The sequence below is a fragment of the Triturus cristatus genome, chromosome 6 (assembly GCF_964204655.1).
Source record: "Triturus cristatus chromosome 6, aTriCri1.1, whole genome shotgun sequence".
Taxonomy (NCBI): Eukaryota; Metazoa; Chordata; class Amphibia; order Caudata; family Salamandridae; genus Triturus; species Triturus cristatus.
In genome coordinates, this window is record NC_140589.1 from 110,348,634 (window position 1) to 110,366,756 (window position 18,123).

Consider the following 18,123-nt stretch of genomic DNA (forward strand, 5'->3'; position numbering starts at 1 on the left):
GACCTGTCGACTGCCAACACAGACTATGACGCAGACGGGTCCGAGGCTGAGCTCCAAGAGGTGGCGGAGTCTGCCCCCCCAGCTGATGGCAGCCCTCCACATCCCCCCGCCACCTCAGGTTCCATCACCGGCCTCCCACATGCTCGTGGCCCTTCCCTCCGTGCTCGGTCCCCACATGTCTCCTTCCTGCCAGGCACCGCACCCCCTGCCCCTGTCACCACTGCTGCGGTGAGTGCGGAGTCTGTGGACATCCTGAGGCAGTTGCAGGTTGGTCAGACTGCGATGCTAAATGTCCTCCATGCCCACACCCAGGTGCTGACCCAGATGGAGGCATACATGGAGGGCATGTCGGCTGCGCAGTCTGACCAACGGCAGTTGCTGAGGTCCATAGACTCCACACTGACTGCAGCACTGGATCTCCTGCAGCGCTGCGTACCCCCCCCCTACCCCTGCCCCATCCACAATTCCCACTCCCGTGCCTGTCACACTGTGGAAATATGGATTTTTCTGATCAGTTATGTCCCCTATCTTGGACCCCAACGGTTCCATGTATGAATCACAAGTACATGTATGTTCCCTCCAGTTCCAGTTATGAAGACGCAAACACATGTGCGTCCACCGTCAACATGTCCTCTTTCAGATCCGCCATGAATAGGCCGGATATTCCATTCCTAAGTACGAAAGGCCACCGGCTTTATATGGTTCACTTATGCCATTTTTACAGTCCAGGCAAGTAGGCCCTGATTCTGTCATCAAGCTTTTCTTGCCTTCTGCCTCTGAAAGCTCCAGTCTGAGCCTGCATCTGTGGCCATGAACTTTGTCTCATTCCCTGCGCGGCTCACGAAGCCTGTTGCCTGCCAAAAAACTGTATTTCACCTTCGAAATTATCTGCTCCGCTCCCTGCCCAATGCATTCCTGTCTAATAGTTTAAGTAAACATTCTTCCAGCTACCGAGCAAAGGCCCGGCTTCTCTGTCTTTATGCAAGTAATTCATAGCCCTATTATTATGGAAGATTTCTACCCTCGCATCTAGTGTAGACACTTAGACGCTTGTACACGCACTAACAGTCAGTATAGTCAGTATAGAATAAGATTCTACTCTAAGAAGACCTCTCTTTTGGATAACATAGTTCTTTAAACATAGGATGTTAGATATGATTTGGGATTAGGTTGACTTGACCCTCCAGACTTCTGTCGCCACATGTAGAGCTAAATGTCAAGTCCCCTTCACCCCCTAGTTGCACGTCAATCACACGTCATGCTGCTGCGCGCGCATTTCTGCCAAGTATTTCTGCTGACATTGCGAAATTCTTTCATGGAACCTCCCTATTATGACATCACACCTGATGATGTTCTTTAAGTCACACCCAGTTACACCTACTTTTGCTACGTATGTACATTTTATCCACACTATCAATTGTTACGCCTCTTGCATTTGCTTCACTGTAATGCCTATTGTATAAAAGTGATTAATTATCAATAAAGTATGTACTTCACTTCCTGAACCTTCGTGGTGATGGAACTTGGAGCAACCGATTCGAATCGTCCATTGGAATAAAGCCCATTCCGAACCTCTAATACCACGGATTCTGCCTCTTATTTACTGAGCTATTTTTATTGTTTCTGTATCAAATTAAGTCCCGGTAATTAAATTATTTACCACATGAATGGCGCCCGAACAGGGACACTTTCTCATCTCACGCGCCGGCGGTGCGTTGCAGGCCCGGTCTCCTGCCACAGCTGGACGGACAATAACGCGTACCAGCAGGATTTCCTGTATCTCCCTCCGGTCAAGCGGGGGCGACTGAGGCTGCGATCAACACCCAGACGAGGCGGTGAGAAGTGCGAAGTATCCCGACCAGAGCCTAGCTGAGAGAGCAAGATCCGAGGTATACAGAGGCCCACCAAGTTTCCGAAGTGTCCGAAGTTTTCGAGTCGAGTCCAGTCCGGTCCAATTCAGTTCCGTTCCGAGGCCTTCCGTTCCGAGCTACCCGGTGAGTACCATTACTGGGGAGGCGTTCTGACGTGCACATAGGTTGTGCCGGTCAAGACGGGTTTGGGTACGCAAATCCGGTCTGCACTGTTTCAGCAGTGTATCTGTACTGTTTAGCAGTATATCTAGTATATCAAGTATATAAATTCAGAATAATCCAGATAATGCCGAGTATTATGTTTAGTGATTAAGTTTTCCTTAGATCGTCATCATCATTGTTGCTCAGTTAAATGTTAAATGTTTTAAATACGTTCTGCATATTGTGGTGTGAATGACTGTTCATTATTGTGTTTATTTGTATTAAGTTTGTTCAAGATCAAGTATCAGATCAGTTCTCAATATGCCGCTCTTTTCGAAATTAAGACAGATCACAACAAGAAAAGGGGTACTCGAAGAAGCTGTTCCTATTCCTCCTAGGGACACTCCAGGGTACTTCATGTATCATAAACACGGCTTAGACGCTATATTATTTCTTGATTTATGGGTAGACTACACCAAGGAATTACCAGAAAGTCAGAGGTGGCCCGCAGCTGGGACCTGGGATGCAGAGTGCATCATGAAAGTAGAGGAAGAGTTATGGAAAAGGAAAGTCAGACAGTCACAGAAAGACGCCGTTGAGTTGTGGCGTAAAGAATCTCATAGACGTACAGAAAAAGCACTCCGACAGGAAGAGAAAAATAAAGAGAATTCAAATAAAGTCCGAGAAAATCTATTAATTGAAGAAGGTACACGAGTGAAATCAGAACAAATAGACAGACAAAGAAATGCCCTTATGAATGGTATGTATCCCCTCCTGGCCGAGGGATTACCTAAGGCTACTCCGGAAATACCAAAAGACTTGCCAACCCCATTATTCCCAATAAAAATGCATCCTAAGGGGCATCCTAGAACAGCGGAAGATGTTTTTCTTTCCTCATACTTAGATGACGCAGCTCCCGAGTATGCTAACCCCGCCCCACATAGACCGTCTGCTGGGGTGGTTCAACGCCAAGATCCTGTATCTGTATCTCTACAGCAACAAATCCTGACACAAGTTCCGGCAAGCACATCTGTTTCCACATCTGTTCCTACAGCTACTTCTATAGCTGTGTCCACACCTATAGTTGCTGTATCGCGTTCAACGAATCCTTTCACGCCCGATACCCCAGACGGGGCTACCGGAGGTGCTACCAACATTTTTTCTACGCCACCCAGAGTAAATAAACTTACCTTTCAAGAATCAGCACATCCACGTACCCCCAAACTCATAAATGCCCGCACGCTTAAGGAACTTCTTATAGATTGTAGATATGACCCTGTGCCCGGCAAAGAGGACGAAATGATCATGGCATCATTACGTATCAGACGAGCCACGGTGTATCTAGGGAAGATACCAGGAATGACTGTGCATCTAGATAATATATACCATTTTGTCCAAACAGGGCGAGATTCTGAATGTATTAACAGAGCTATGGAATACCAGAAAGTGGAGATACAGGGGGAACTGTTACGTTTCCTCGTAAATTGTGTGATCAGAAATCAAGACCGACCGGGGGTAGATCCGGAAGCAATGCAAACACTTACCAGATGGAGCCAGAATATATCAGAAGGGAGACATGATAAGCAAAATTGTATAATAGCCATGTGCCGAAAGATCCGTAAAGAAATAGAACGCCTACACGAAGAGAGATTAGCAGTAGACCAGTTCGAACAAAGCGAGGAGGAAGGATCAGGACTGCCCACAGGACAGTCAGATACCATAGCCTATGTAGGTAGAGGAAGATCTTGTAATAATACTAAATGTTTTATTGACCCGATACGTCCGATATGTTCAGATAATAACAGGAATTTCCAAACACCTATAATAAATATAAGGTCCCCCGAGCATTCGTTCCAAGCCGCTGACAAATTACTCCGAGAACGAAGGGGTTATCATTTTCTCGATTCTATGGATGAACAAGAATTAGCCAGGTCAGCCGTTCATTGGGTTGACAGTCCCGGAAAGTATGGTGATGATACAGTAGCGCACACATTTTTGAATCTCACCCCAGATGAACAGCGTTTAGCTGGGATTTATATGATTCAACAACTCCTTATACTATATCAGAGTCAGCATTCAGACCCTGGTCCCTTACCTGATATATTGACTGAATTACTCACGAATAGATGGAGAGGTTCAGGTACTAAGTTAATTAAAGAAATACTAGAATCAAGAAAGCAGTACATTCTTTTTGTATGCCCAGAACATGTCTCATTGCCCATCAAGGAAAGAACTACGTATTACATGGACAGACAGAATCCCTTACGAGAAGTACACCCAATAAAAGGCGAGGACAATGAGTTTAAACGTGTATTTGTATATACGCCCATATCGAAAATAGAATTGTTACAAATGAAGAAAGTGGTACCCAGTCATGACAAAGACCCAGCGGGTTTCCACCGAGAAATTAAAGACATGTTACTCATGGGAGAGTATACCTATCCCGACATTATGACAATATTAAAGGTATTGATGCCTGCTGGCATTTATGAAAAACTCAAGGAAAAAGAGTGGGAGGTGGGAGACCAAAAGATAGACTGGTCAGCATTAGAAGCAGAAGAAAAGGCCCGAACTGCAGGAGCAGGGCTTGGGGATAAAACTAAAGCACTACCAGGTTTACTAGTACAGGTACTGCCACGTTTATTAACTACGAAAAAGGAAGACTGGGGTACAATTTCAGCCTGTAAACAAAAGCAAGATGAAGACACTAGTGATTTCTATGCCCGATTTGAAAAATGTTTTGGTATAAATAGTGGCATAAAAGCAAGTAGCGAATCATACCCACATCTGTTTGTGACAAAATTAGTTGAAAACTCCTTACCCCAAGTGAAGAATAGAGTGTTAAAATTCGAGAGTACCTGGCAAGGTAACACCCCATCACAAATGTTGCAAATGTTACAGTACCATCACAATAGAATTAGAGAGGAACAAGAACATGAACAAAGACGCATGAAAGACACGAAAATGAAAATGCTAGTTTCCCAGACAGTTCCAGCTGACGGTCATAAAAAGGGTATGACACAGTCCAGTGTTTCAGCAGGTCCTGTAAAAGGGACATGCAACTATTGTAAACAGCCAGGTCATTACGTACACGATTGTCCAGTTTTAAAACATAATATCGCCATAGGTAATACAAAAGAAAGACCACGACCACCTAGACAGGATCAGAATGAACAAGGAGCCCCGCAGCATGCACAGTCCATGCCAGCTCCACCACAGTCTATACAGTTTGTGCCAGCTGCACCAGCGCTGCCTGTTGCTGCCACACAAACCACGACACGACAGCTGTACCAGACCGCACAGTACGACTATCCTGATTATCAACGATACGCATGAACCAGCCTAGAGAGGGAAGTTGACTTACCCCTTATTGAGGTCCCTGTAGACCAAGAAGGACCTTATGTACATAGTGAATTATTAGGCCAAGATAGAAAAATTTTACTCGATACAGGGGCAAGTCGAACAACCATAAAACGTAGTGAAGTTCCAGGGGCACCCCTCTCAGGCTCACAGAATATTTCCCTTGGTTTTTCAGGAAAACCTATTGTTAATGAAGTGTCACAGCCTCTTCCACTTACGATAGGACCTTTGACCCGAACTACAGATTTATTGCTTACTAAATCATGTCCAGAAAACTTGTTAGGTATAAAAACACTGAAAGCTCTAGGAGCTATAATATGTTGTTCTCCGGAAGGAGTAAGATTGTTTTTACGTGATTTCAAAGGTCACTATGTGTCTCGAGACATGGATCCCCGATTGCAGACTTTACCTACACATCTATGGGAACAAGGCCCTACTGATGTTGGTTGCATGAATATTACACCATATCGAGTTACACTAAAGGCAGGAGTGGTACTACCACGAATGCGACAATACAAGTTACCACCAGATGCTGTAGTGGCTTTACTGCAAATCATTGACGAGCTCATTGCCCAAGGAGTAGTTGTGGAAACGGACTCCAATGTATGTAATTCCCCGATAATTCCGATTCTTAAACGAACAGATCCGAAGGCCCCGCCAGTATATCGATTGGTTATTGATCTGCGCGAATTAAACAAATGCATTGTGCCACAATTCCCTGTGGTCCCAGATATCTCGTCATTACTGACAGCTATTGATTCCGAAGCAACATTTTTTACTGTAATTGATCTCAAGAATGCCTTTTTCAGCGTCCCAATAGATCCGGAAAGCCAATACTTGTTCGGATTTAGTTTAAATGGACGTAGCTTTAAATTCACACGCGCACCTCAAGGATTTACAGAAAGCCCCAGCATCTATAGCCAAGCACTGAAACGAGAACTCGACAGTATCCACATGCCAGTTAACACTGCCTTGCTTCAATATGTCGATGATCTGCTGATCACCGCGAGAAGCGAACCAGAATGTGAGAAAGCATCACTGACAGTTTTACAATTTCTAGCCGAAAAGGGGCACAAGGTGTCCCCTTCTAAGCTGCAATTCTGTGTCCAGCGAGTTGTTTACCTTGGACACTCGCTGTCCAAGGAGGGAAGGCAGCTTACACCCGACCGCATTCAATTAATAGCTAACATGCCAATACCCAAGACACAAAAGGAGGTGCGGGCTTTCATAGGCCTCACTTCATATTGTAGACAGTGGATCCCTCAGTATGCATTTCTAGCAAAACCACTCATTCAATTGACAACACAGGAGGCAGCCACATCGACTGTTCTCCCTTGGACTCAGGAACATACACAAGCTTTTGAAAGCCTAAAGAAAGCTTTATGCCAAGCACCTGTTTTAGCAACGCCATGTTACAGTAAACAGTTTACACTCTTTGTTACAGAACGTGAAGGTACTGCCTTGTCAGTACTCACACAGGAACAAGCAGGATCACACAAACCATGTGCTTATTTTTCTAGTACATTAGATCCCGTAGCTCAGGCTTTGCCTGCATGCCTAAAATCAGTGGCAGCAACAGCTTTAGCAATCAGACAAAGCGATGCCATAGTGTTAGGACATCCATTGACAGTTCAAGTACCACATGCAGTAGAGGTTCTTGTGAATCGAACGCAAACACAACACTTAACTATAGCGCGACTTACAGGGTATGAATTAACATTGTTTCAGCCACATATAGAAATCAGACGTTGTAACACATTGAATCCTGCCACACTTTTACCTGTAATCGGAACAGACCCACTAGCTCATGATTGTATTGAAGTTATCACTATCACGACGAAACCCAGACAAGACTTGACAGATGTCCCATTGCCAGACCCAGACCTGACGTTGTATGTAGATGGTTCATGTATGAGAACAAGTACAGGAGAGTTAGTGGCCGCTTACGCAGTCACAACAGATACTGAAATCATTGAAACAAATTGCATAAATACCTTGTCAGCTCAAGCCGCAGAGCTCATCGCTCTGACACAAGCCTGTATTCAAGCCACAAATAAAAAAGTCAACATATACACTGATTCACGTTATGCATTCGGAGTTGTACATGACTTCGGCGTGCTGTGGCGAGAGAGAGGTTATTTAACTTCTCACGGTGCCCACATTCAGCACGGACCCCTCATTCATGCCTTATTAGATGCGATACATCTACCCACTGCAATATCAATTATGAAATGTAAAGCTCATACGAAAGTTACTGATATCATTTCCCAAGGCAATGATCTAGCTGACAGAACAGCTAAACAGACTGCTCAAACTCAAACATCCGACATGACAAAGACAATAGTCCTGACGCCAACACATTGTATGACGATTAAAGATCCTACTCTTGACGTAATTGACATACAGACACATGCTACACCTGATGAAATAAGGAAATGGACTGAATTAGGAGGGATCCAAACGGATCAAGGATGGATGACGAAGGAAAAATCTGTGTGGTTCCTTCCTGATTCAATGGTCCAAGTTATAATTAACACTATACATAGTCCAGCGCATCTAGGAGAAAAAGCTATGCTAGACAGCATTCAACACATTTGGTTCAATAAACATTTACGAGCAGCAGCTAAACAAAAAGTTCGTACCTGTATGATCTGTTGTCAGTTCAACCCAGGAAAAAGCGTACCTGTAGAACAGGGTGGATTTCAGCCTCCTGATCACCCTTTTGAAGTCCTCCAGATGGATTATATCCAGATGGAACGATGTCGAGGATTCAAATATGTTCTCGTAGTTGTCTGTGCTCTTTCCCGTTGGACAGAGGCATACCCGGTTTCAGATTACACTGCCCCGACTACTGCCAAACAGTTGGTTCGAGAATTCTTCCCACGATACGGTTTACCACGTGTTGTCTATTCAGATAACGGCCAGCCGTTCTCATCCGAACTAATGAAACACGTTTCACTTTTGTTAGGCTATCAGTGGAAATTCCACTGTGTCCGACACCCCGAGGCAGCAGGTCTCGTAGAAAGACATAATCAGATCCTGAAAATCAGATTGTCCAAAATATGCAGAGAGAAAGGTGTCGACTGGGTAGTAGCGTTACCCGTTGCACTCTTTTACATGAGAATGGTAGCACACTCTCGAACAGGGCTATCCCCGTATGAGGTGATCTTTGGCAGACCACCAAATATGTGGGGGACGCCCATACCACGCAAAATAACTGATATTGACTGTAATATGCTGACAGATTATTTGGCTTCCTTGATGTCTGCACTACAATCTTGTCGTTCACAGGTAGCTGCAGCTTTTCCTGACAACACTGAGGTGAAACCCCATGATGTAGTCCCGGGGGACCTGGTCTTAGTGAGGAACTTCGATCGGAAGACTCAGCTGGATCCTAGGTGGAGGTCGCCGCAACTGGTCTTGCTCACCACAAGGACAGCCGTGAAGATCGAGGGCAGGAAAGGCTGGGTACATTCAAGTCATATCAAGAAATTTCATGGACTACCATCGGATGTAAATACCACACCTCGTGTGTCTACACCCATTGACTCAAAACTTCCTTTGGTTGAAACGAGTAATCACGAACATTATAAACTAAAACTCAGGTCTAATCAGTCAAGCAATTTGATTGTTTAAGTCCTCTCCAAGGTGAAGCGGTTGAATTGTCTCTGACATGTATCCCTTAGACCTGAATAGAGAACACACCCGAAAAAGGTTGAAACGACATGCGTACTGTAAATCACTGCGTAGTCATTGCACAGTGACGTTATTAATTTTGTTTTTCTTAAGTCTTTTAATAATTACTGCAAGTATATTGTTGCACATATATTATCCTATTTCTAGACATGTTTATAATATTACTGCTGAACATTCTTTTAGTGAATTACCTCCGCTTGAGTTGTCTTATAGATTTGCGCTGCGCAATAACACGTTTATTAGTATGTTACATCATTCCCATCAGGTTAGCAATGCTACAAATTGTTGGATATGTGGCCGACTCCCTCCCTATCAGAATTATAAAGGAATTCTACCTCTCTTTCCATACCCGTTCACACACAACGGCTCCTGTGGAGCATGGTTTAGTTTAATTAATTCCCTAGATTCGAATTCTGCAGTTTATCAAGACAACTGGGTATGGGGAAATTTGAACTTAGTTTTACTTAAAGTCTGCTATCCTAACAAGGAGGGACTTCCCCAGAGAACAGGAACTGATCTAGAAAATGAAGTGTATGGATTAGGTAATTTTACGCTTAATCTTATGATCCTAAATGTCGAATCCGAAGCTACTCCAATTTTGCCCGCTATGTCAATATTTCCAGTAAAAGGTGAATTATGTGTAAGAAAGAATGGTTCCATACATATGGGCCATAGTAGATGCACCACTGTAGTAGAATTTAGTGATCAAGGCAAGTCTACATTTAGAGCTTCCCGCCATTCCTATTTCATATGTGGTCAGACGGCATATGTACGTTTGCCTCTAGATTGGGATGGTACCTGCTACATTGGATTTCTTTTGCCACCTGTTTTTCTAGCTCCTCCCGACTATCACAGAAATACTCATTTAGTACACAATAGAGAAAGGAGAGATCTCCCAATAGTCGATTACACTGAAACAGCATGGGAAAAATACACAGATTTCAATAAAGGTCTCTTTCCCTATATAGGTACCGTTACTAATAGTAAGCTGATACGTAGATTAACTAGAACCCTTGAAGCAGTAGTGAACGAAACTATTTCCGCCTTAGGCAATTTAACAGAAGAGCAGTCTGCTATGCGGATTGTTGTGCTTCAAAATCGTCTTGTCCTTGACGTCATCCTGGCCGATAGGGGCGGAGCTTGTAGGGTCATCGGATCAAGCTGTTGCATTTTCATACCAGAAAATTCGCCATCTGTATATAAAGCCATAACTCGCCTTCATAAGATTGTAAGCCAGATACACCAGAATCCAGGCACCTGGACTTGGTCCGGTTGGTTTTGGAGTGTATTATCTACCTTTGGATGGAAGGTCCTATTCTTCCTAGGTATTGGCCTTCTCATACTATTCAGTTGCTGTCTATGTCTACAATGTGGACCTGCGATCTGTGGTCTGTGTGCCACATCGTGTATTCCACCACCAAGATTTCATTCATCACGGAAGAAGAAAGAAGAACAAATGATGCTATATGAACAGATCAATGGATTGATGAAGATTGATATCTCTTAACGGGCAAGTAGGGGACAAGGAGGGAATGTGGAAATATGGATTTTTCTGATCAGTTATGTCCCCTATCTTGGACCCCAACGGTTCCATGTATGAATCACAAGTACATGTATGTTCCCTCCAGTTCCAGTTATGAAGACGCAAACACATGTGCGTCCACCGTCAACATGTCCTCTTTCAGATCCGCCATGAATAGGCCGGATATTCCATTCCTAAGTACGAAAGGCCACCGGCTTTATATGGTTCACTTATGCCATTTTTACAGTCCAGGCAAGTAGGCCCTGATTCTGTCATCAAGCTTTTCTTGCCTTCTGCCTCTGAAAGCTCCAGTCTGAGCCTGCATCTGTGGCCATGAACTTTGTCTCATTCCCTGCGCGGCTCACGAAGCCTGTTGCCTGCCAAAAAACTGTATTTCACCTTCGAAATTATCTGCTCCGCTCCCTGCCCAATGCATTCCTGTCTAATAGTTTAAGTAAACATTCTTCCAGCTACCGAGCAAAGGCCCGGCTTCTCTGTCTTTATGCAAGTAATTCATAGCCCTATTATTATGGAAGATTTCTACCCTCGCATCTAGTGTAGACACTTAGACGCTTGTACACGCACTAACAGTCAGTATAGTCAGTATAGAATAAGATTCTACTCTAAGAAGACCTCTCTTTTGGATAACATAGTTCTTTAAACATAGGATGTTAGATATGATTTGGGATTAGGTTGACTTGACCCTACAGACTTCTGTCGCCACATGTAGAGCTAAATGTCAAGTCCCCTTCACCCCCTAGTTGCACGTCAATCACACGTCATGCTGCTGCGCGCGCATTTCTGCCAAGTATTTCTGCTGACATTGCGAAATTCTTTCATGGAACCTCCCTATTATGACATCACACCTGATGATGTTCTTTAAGTCACACCCAGTTACACCTACTTTTGCTACGTATGTACATTTTATCCACACTATCAATTGTTACGCCTCTTGCATTTGCTTCACTGTAATGCCTATTGTATAAAAGTGATTAATTATCAATAAAGTATGTACTTCACTTCCTGAACCTTCGTGGTGATGGAACTTGGAGCAACCGATTCGAATCGTCCATTGGAATAAAGCCCATTCCGAACCTCTAATACCACGGATTCTGCCTCTTATTTACTGAGCTATTTTTATTATGTTTCTGTATCAAATTAAGTCCCGGTAATTAAATTATTTACCACAACACGCACATCCAGACGTCAGCGTGCACGCACCCCAACAGACACAGGCACCACACCACCAGGGAAGTCGAAGCACACACCTCCTGTCACGCACACACAGGGTGAGGAAGGCACACCCACTGGGTCGGGGGGGAAACGTAGAACACGCAGCCACAGTGGGAGTCCGCATTCCACACAACCCACTCCCTCCAAATCCACTCCCCTTAGCTCTCCTGGCCAACAGTCGGTGACAGCATCATCCACTGCGAGTGTGCCCCCCAGCCCCAGGATGACACCACCCCGCAAGCGGTGGAGGCGGGACCCGGCCAGGGGAGTTGAGTCCCCCACCCTGTCCACACCCTCCCCCAGTGGCGCTGCGACCCATCCCTTTGCCCCCCCCCTCCTTGGGACCTGTGGTTGGATTGGGTGCGGGGGAGTCGCTGGGGGAACTTGCTGACGTGTGCAGCGCCATTCTGTCCTCCACCTTTGGCGCTGGCACCCCCCCTGTGGCAGAATCATCCCTCCCTGCACCCACAACACCTACCCTTTCCCCTCCTGTCCCTGCGGTGCCTGTTTCCACCCTCCCCCCTGATGCCCCCTCTTCTGTGGATGAAATGGACTTGTGAACTGTGCAGGCAAGCTAGGGGACACACGTCCCGATGTGTACCCCCCCCCCCCAGACTTTGCTGCTGGGCTGGCCCATGGCCCTTGTACATAGTGGACATTTTCTCAGAGATATTTTCCTGCTGAATAAAGCATTTTCTTTTTGTTTTGCACACTGATGCTTTCCTGGACTTGCTGTTGGTGCTGGTGCTCCCTGCGTTGGGGTGGTGATAATGTGTTAGGGGTCTGTGAAATGTTGGAGTGTGCTGCTCATGGGGTGTACCCTGCCATCTGCGTGCCATCACAAAGGTCTCTGCCAATGGTATTTGGTCATGTTTGCTCTCACTGTATGGTGACATTGTCCCAAGGTGTGTTCCATCCTCTGTGGAGCAGGCCATTTTCCCTGCAGGGTGTCTCCCAAATGCTGTGCTGTGCTGTGTCTACATTTCCTGGATGTGTGAGGGTTGCCGTTCAATATAGCCATGCTGGCTCAGCGATGGCTCCGCCTGCATCTGGGGTATCACCCTTGTTGGTCAATGAACTTGTTGATGGGGTATATTGTCCTGTGTCTGGGCACTGCTGGGAGGACTCTGCACCCACCCCTCCTGTGTCTGGGCACTGCTGGGAGGACTCTGCACCCACCCCTCCTGTGTCTGGGCACTGCTGGGGGGACTCTGCACCCACCCCTCCTGTGTCTGGGCACTGCTGGGGGGACTCTGCACCCACCCCTCCTGTGTCTGGGCACAGCTGGGAGGACTCTGCACCCACCCCTCCTGTGTCTGGGCACTGCTGGGAGGACTCTGCACCCACCCCTCCTGTGTCTGGGCACTGCTGGGAGGACTCTGCACCCACCCCTCCTGTGTCTGGGCACTGCTGGGAGGACTCTGCACCCACCCCTCCTATGTCTGGGCACTGCTGGGGGTGTTTGGCACACACCATTCTTATTGCAGGTTCGGTGCGTACATACACGGGTGGGGGTTCGGGGCGTACATACACGGGTGGGGGTTCGGGGCGTACATACACGGGTGGGGGTTCGGGGCGTACATACACGGCTGGGGGTTCAGGGCGTACATACACGGGTGGGGGTTCTGTGCGTACATACACGGGTGGTGGTTCGGTGCGTACATTCACGGCTGGGGGGGGTTCAGTGCGTACATACACGGCTGGGGGGGGGGGTGGGGGTTCGGTCCGTTCATTCACGGGTGGGGGTTTGGTGCGTACAGACACGGGTGGGGGTTCGGTGCGTACATACACGGGTGGGGGTTCGGGGCGTACATACACGGGTGGGGTGGGGTTTCGGTGCGTACATACCAGGGTGGGGTGGGGGTTCGGTGCGTACATACACGGCTGGGGGTTCGGTGCGTACATACACGGCTGGGGGTTCGGGGCGTACATACCAGGGTGGGGTGGGGGTTCGGTGCGTACATACACGGGTGGGGGTTCGGTGCGTACATACAGTGCTGGGGTGGGGTTTCGGTGCATACATACACGGGTGGGGTTTCGGTGCGTACATACACGGGTGGGGGTTCGGGGCGTACATACACGGGTGGGGGTTCGGTGCGTACATACACGGGTGGGGGTTCGGGGCGTACATACACGGGTGGGGTGGGGTTTCGGTGCGTACATACACGGGTGGGGGTTCGGGGCGTACATACACGGGTGGGGGTTCGGTGCGTACATACACGGGTGGGGGTTCGGGGCGTACATACACGGGTGGGGTGGGGTTTCGGTGCGTACATACACGGGTGGGGGTTCGGGGCGTACATACCAGGGTGGGGTGGGGGTTCGGTGCGTACATACACGGCTGGGGGTTCGGTGCGTACATACACGGCTGGGGGTTCGGGGCGTACATACCAGGGTGGGGTGGGGGTTCGGTGCGTACATACACGGGTGGGGGTTCGGTGCGTACATACAGTGCTGGGGTGGGGTTTCGGTGCGTACATACACGGGTGGGGTTTCGGTGCGTACATACACGGGTGGGGGTTCGGGGCGTACATACACGGGTGGGGGTTCGGTGCGTACATACACGGGTGGGGGTTCGGGGCGTACATACACGGGTGGGGTGGGGTTTCGGTGCGTACATACACGGGTGGGGGTTCGGGGCGTACATACACGGGTGGGGGTTCGGTGTGTACATACACGGGTGGGGGTTCGGGGCGTACATACACGGGTGGGGGTTCGGTGCGTACATACACGGGTGGGGGTTCGGGGCGTACATACACGGGTGGGTGTTCGGGGCGTACATACACGGGTGGGGGTTCGGGGCGTACATACACGGGTGGTGCTTGGGTGCGTACATATACGGGTGGGGGTTCGGGGCATACATGCACGGGTGGGGGTACGGGCCGTACTTCCACGGGTGGGGGTACGGTCCGTACATGCCCCTACCCACGCTCTGCGTGCCTGGGTACGGGCCGTACCCATGCCTTTGGTGGGTGGGTACGGTGCGTCCCCCCATTGTTGCGGTGCCGTGGGGTCCGCACCGTACACAGGCCTTGGGGGCGTGGCTACGGGTCGTACCACGCGTACCCCTACATGACCCCAGCAATGCTGGTACGAGCCGTACCAAGGCATTTCTGACGTGGGTACGGGCCGTACCGCCATTGTTGGAGTGACGTAGGGGGACGCGTGGTACGTTCCGTACCCACGCTCTTGCGGCCTGGGTAGGGTACGTACCGGTTCGCGTGACCATCCACTTCCGTTGTGGTGGACGCTTGCGTTGCTGGCCTCGCCCCCACCCCCTGGAAGTGACCAGGCCCTGATGGTCAGGTATGTCCAGGCCATGTGTGATTTGGTACCATGTGTTGGTGTTGTGTGTCCTGCCCCTGCCCCCCCCTTTGCCCCTGGTTGTTGTGCTGACCTTCTGCGGCGTCTGCGTCGGTTCCTGTACGCCAGGTGGACTGCTAGGAGGGCAGGGATGGCACGTAGGTTCGGGTCCATGTCTGTTCGTCGCGTCCAGCTGCTCCTTGCGTGTGTCGTCCTGATTTCCCGGCAGTTTTTGGCAGCCGGTAAATATTTTCCGTGCGGGATGACGTTGGTTCGAATCGTACTTCCTAGTTCGTGAAACGTAGGCTGGATGCGTACCGACGTCACGTCGGCGCCTTTCAGGATCGGAATTGTGTTTAGTTTCTGTTCGGTCGGTGTTTTGTTCGATTCGTACGGAAATGGTGTTTCCGTATGAATCGTACTTGCATTTTCGGATGGATTTCGCACCGGGTACGAGTCGGACGGAGAAAAGGCTCCGTCCGACGGTTCGTACCCGGTTTTTACCGGATCGGAATTGGCACCTTAGTGTCCAGCATCTTCCCTGAGTTTATGATAACTGGAGTGGGAATAGTAAATTATTTAGGGTTAGTGTCCAGCACCTTTCCTGACTTTATGTTAACTGGAGTGGGAATAGTAAATTAAATAGGGTTACTGTCCAGCACCTTTCTTGAGTTTATGTTAACTGGAGTGGGAATAGTAAATTATATAGGGTTACTGTCCAGCACCTTCTCTGAATTTATGTTAACTGGAGTGGGAATAGTAAATTATATAGGGTTACTGTCCACCACCTTCCATGACTTTATCTTAACTGGAGTGGGAATAGTAAATTATATAGGGTTACTGTCCAGCACCTTCCTTGACTTTATGTTAATTGGAGTGGGAATAGTAAATTATATAGGGTTACTGTCCAGCACCTTCTCTGAATTTATGTTAACTGGAGTGGGAATAGTAAATTATATAGGGTTACTGTCCACCACCTTCCATGACTTTATCTTAACTGGAGTGGGAATAGTAAATTATATACAGTTAGTGTCCAGCATCTTCCCTGAGTTTATGATAACTGGAGTGGGAATAGTAAATTATTTAGGGTTAGTGTCCAGCACCTTTCCTGACTTTATGGTAACTGGAGTGGGAATAGTAAATTATATAGGGTTACTGTCCACCACCTTCTCAGAATTTATGTTAACTGGAGTGGGAATAGTAAATTATATAGGGTTACTGTCCAGCATTTTCCCTGAATTTATGTTAACTGGAGTGGGAATAGTAAATTATATAGGGTTACTGTCCAGCACCTTCCTTGACTTTATGTTAACTGGAGTGGGAATAGTAAATTATATAGGGTTACTGTCCAGCACCTTCCTTGACTTTATGTTAACTGGAGTGGGAATAGTAAATGATATAGGGTTACTGTCCAGCACTGTTGGAAAACCACTCCCACACTAGAAGGGTGGTGGTGGTCTTCCGGACATACAGTGGTAGCTTGGCTCGAGTGGTCAGGAATCAGGCTCCGTGCTAAGCATACGACATACCCAAACAATAACCATGCGTGCATCCGTTCCAAAAACGACTCTACACCGTAAAAATTATGAAAATATCTTTCTTTATCTGCTTTTTCTCTTAGTTGCTGATTGGATAAATAAATAACAATCACAATATACAAATAGTGCAGGTCAAATAAATACTGGCTTAATGATTCGATAAATAGGGGTGATCATAAATAATGAAGACATAAATATAAGTGCAATACATACAGGCGATTAAATATTCTGAGGCAATAAATACTGTAAACCAATAAATATTGTGCATCAATAAATACTGTGGACCAATAAATACAGTGGAACAATAAATAGGTTAAATACAATAAATACAGTGCCCCTAATAAATACTTAAAAGCTGACAGTGACACTCATGGAATCAGATTACTTTTAAACTCCTAAGGGCTGATTTGGCCCAGGCACAGCTTGTGGGGATGTGGAAGGCTTGAGGGTGTCTACTCCCTGGCTTGGACAAGGCTGAGGCCTAAACTGAGGTAGATCAAGGGGGGAATACCAGAGACCTGGCTCTCTCCCGCCACACAACCCCTCTAAATTAGTCCCAGCTCACCCCTGGCACAGTCAGGTTGGTTCCAGCACCTCCCTAGCCCCCTAGAGCAGTCTCTCAGGTCTCCACAGGGCCTTAGGCGCCCTCTACTCCACTTACTGCCCTTTTTCTGATGCTCCGACGCCGCTGGAGTCGTGTCGATGCCGTGAGGCGGTTCCGGGTCGATGTCGGCGGCCTCGGCACAATGTCAGTTCTTGACGACGCCGGTAGGCGGCTCCGGTTCGGTGTCGGCGGCCTCGGCTCGATCTCGACCTCCGATTCGATGGCGTCGGGCAATCTTTACTCGATGTCGACTTCGGGCGGCTCCGGTCCGATGGCGACCTCGGATTCGATGACGTCGGCCGGCCTTGCCTCGATGTCGACTTCCGGCGGCTCCGGAGTGCGATCCTCACTCCCGACCTCCGGTGCTCCTCTCCTTAGGTTTCCGGCGACTCCGGAGTGCGACCTCCACTCCCGACCTCCGGCACGATTCTCACAGGTTCCGGCGACTCCGGAGTGCGATCCTCACTCCCGACCTCCGGCACGATTCTCACAGGTTCCGGCGACTCCGGAGTGCGATCCTCACTCCCGACCTCCGTTACACTTCACCTCGGTCTCCGACGACTCCGGAGGGCGGACTTCACTCCTCCGATGACGCCGCTCACTCGACCTCGGGTGACTTCCTCCTCGACCTCTGGTACTCCTCACGACCTCTGACGGCGCCCTCTCTCGACCTCTGGCGGCTCCGGGTACGACGTCTGCTTTTCCAGTCAGCGCCGCTTCTCCACCTCGGGCTCCAGGTCTTAGGCTACTCGACGTCGGACTTCAGGGAAACCAGTTTCCAGGTCAGGATCTTGCTGTTCTCTTGTTTCTAAGGCCTGTTCCTGCTGTCCAGGTCCTTAGGATGGTTTTTCTGAC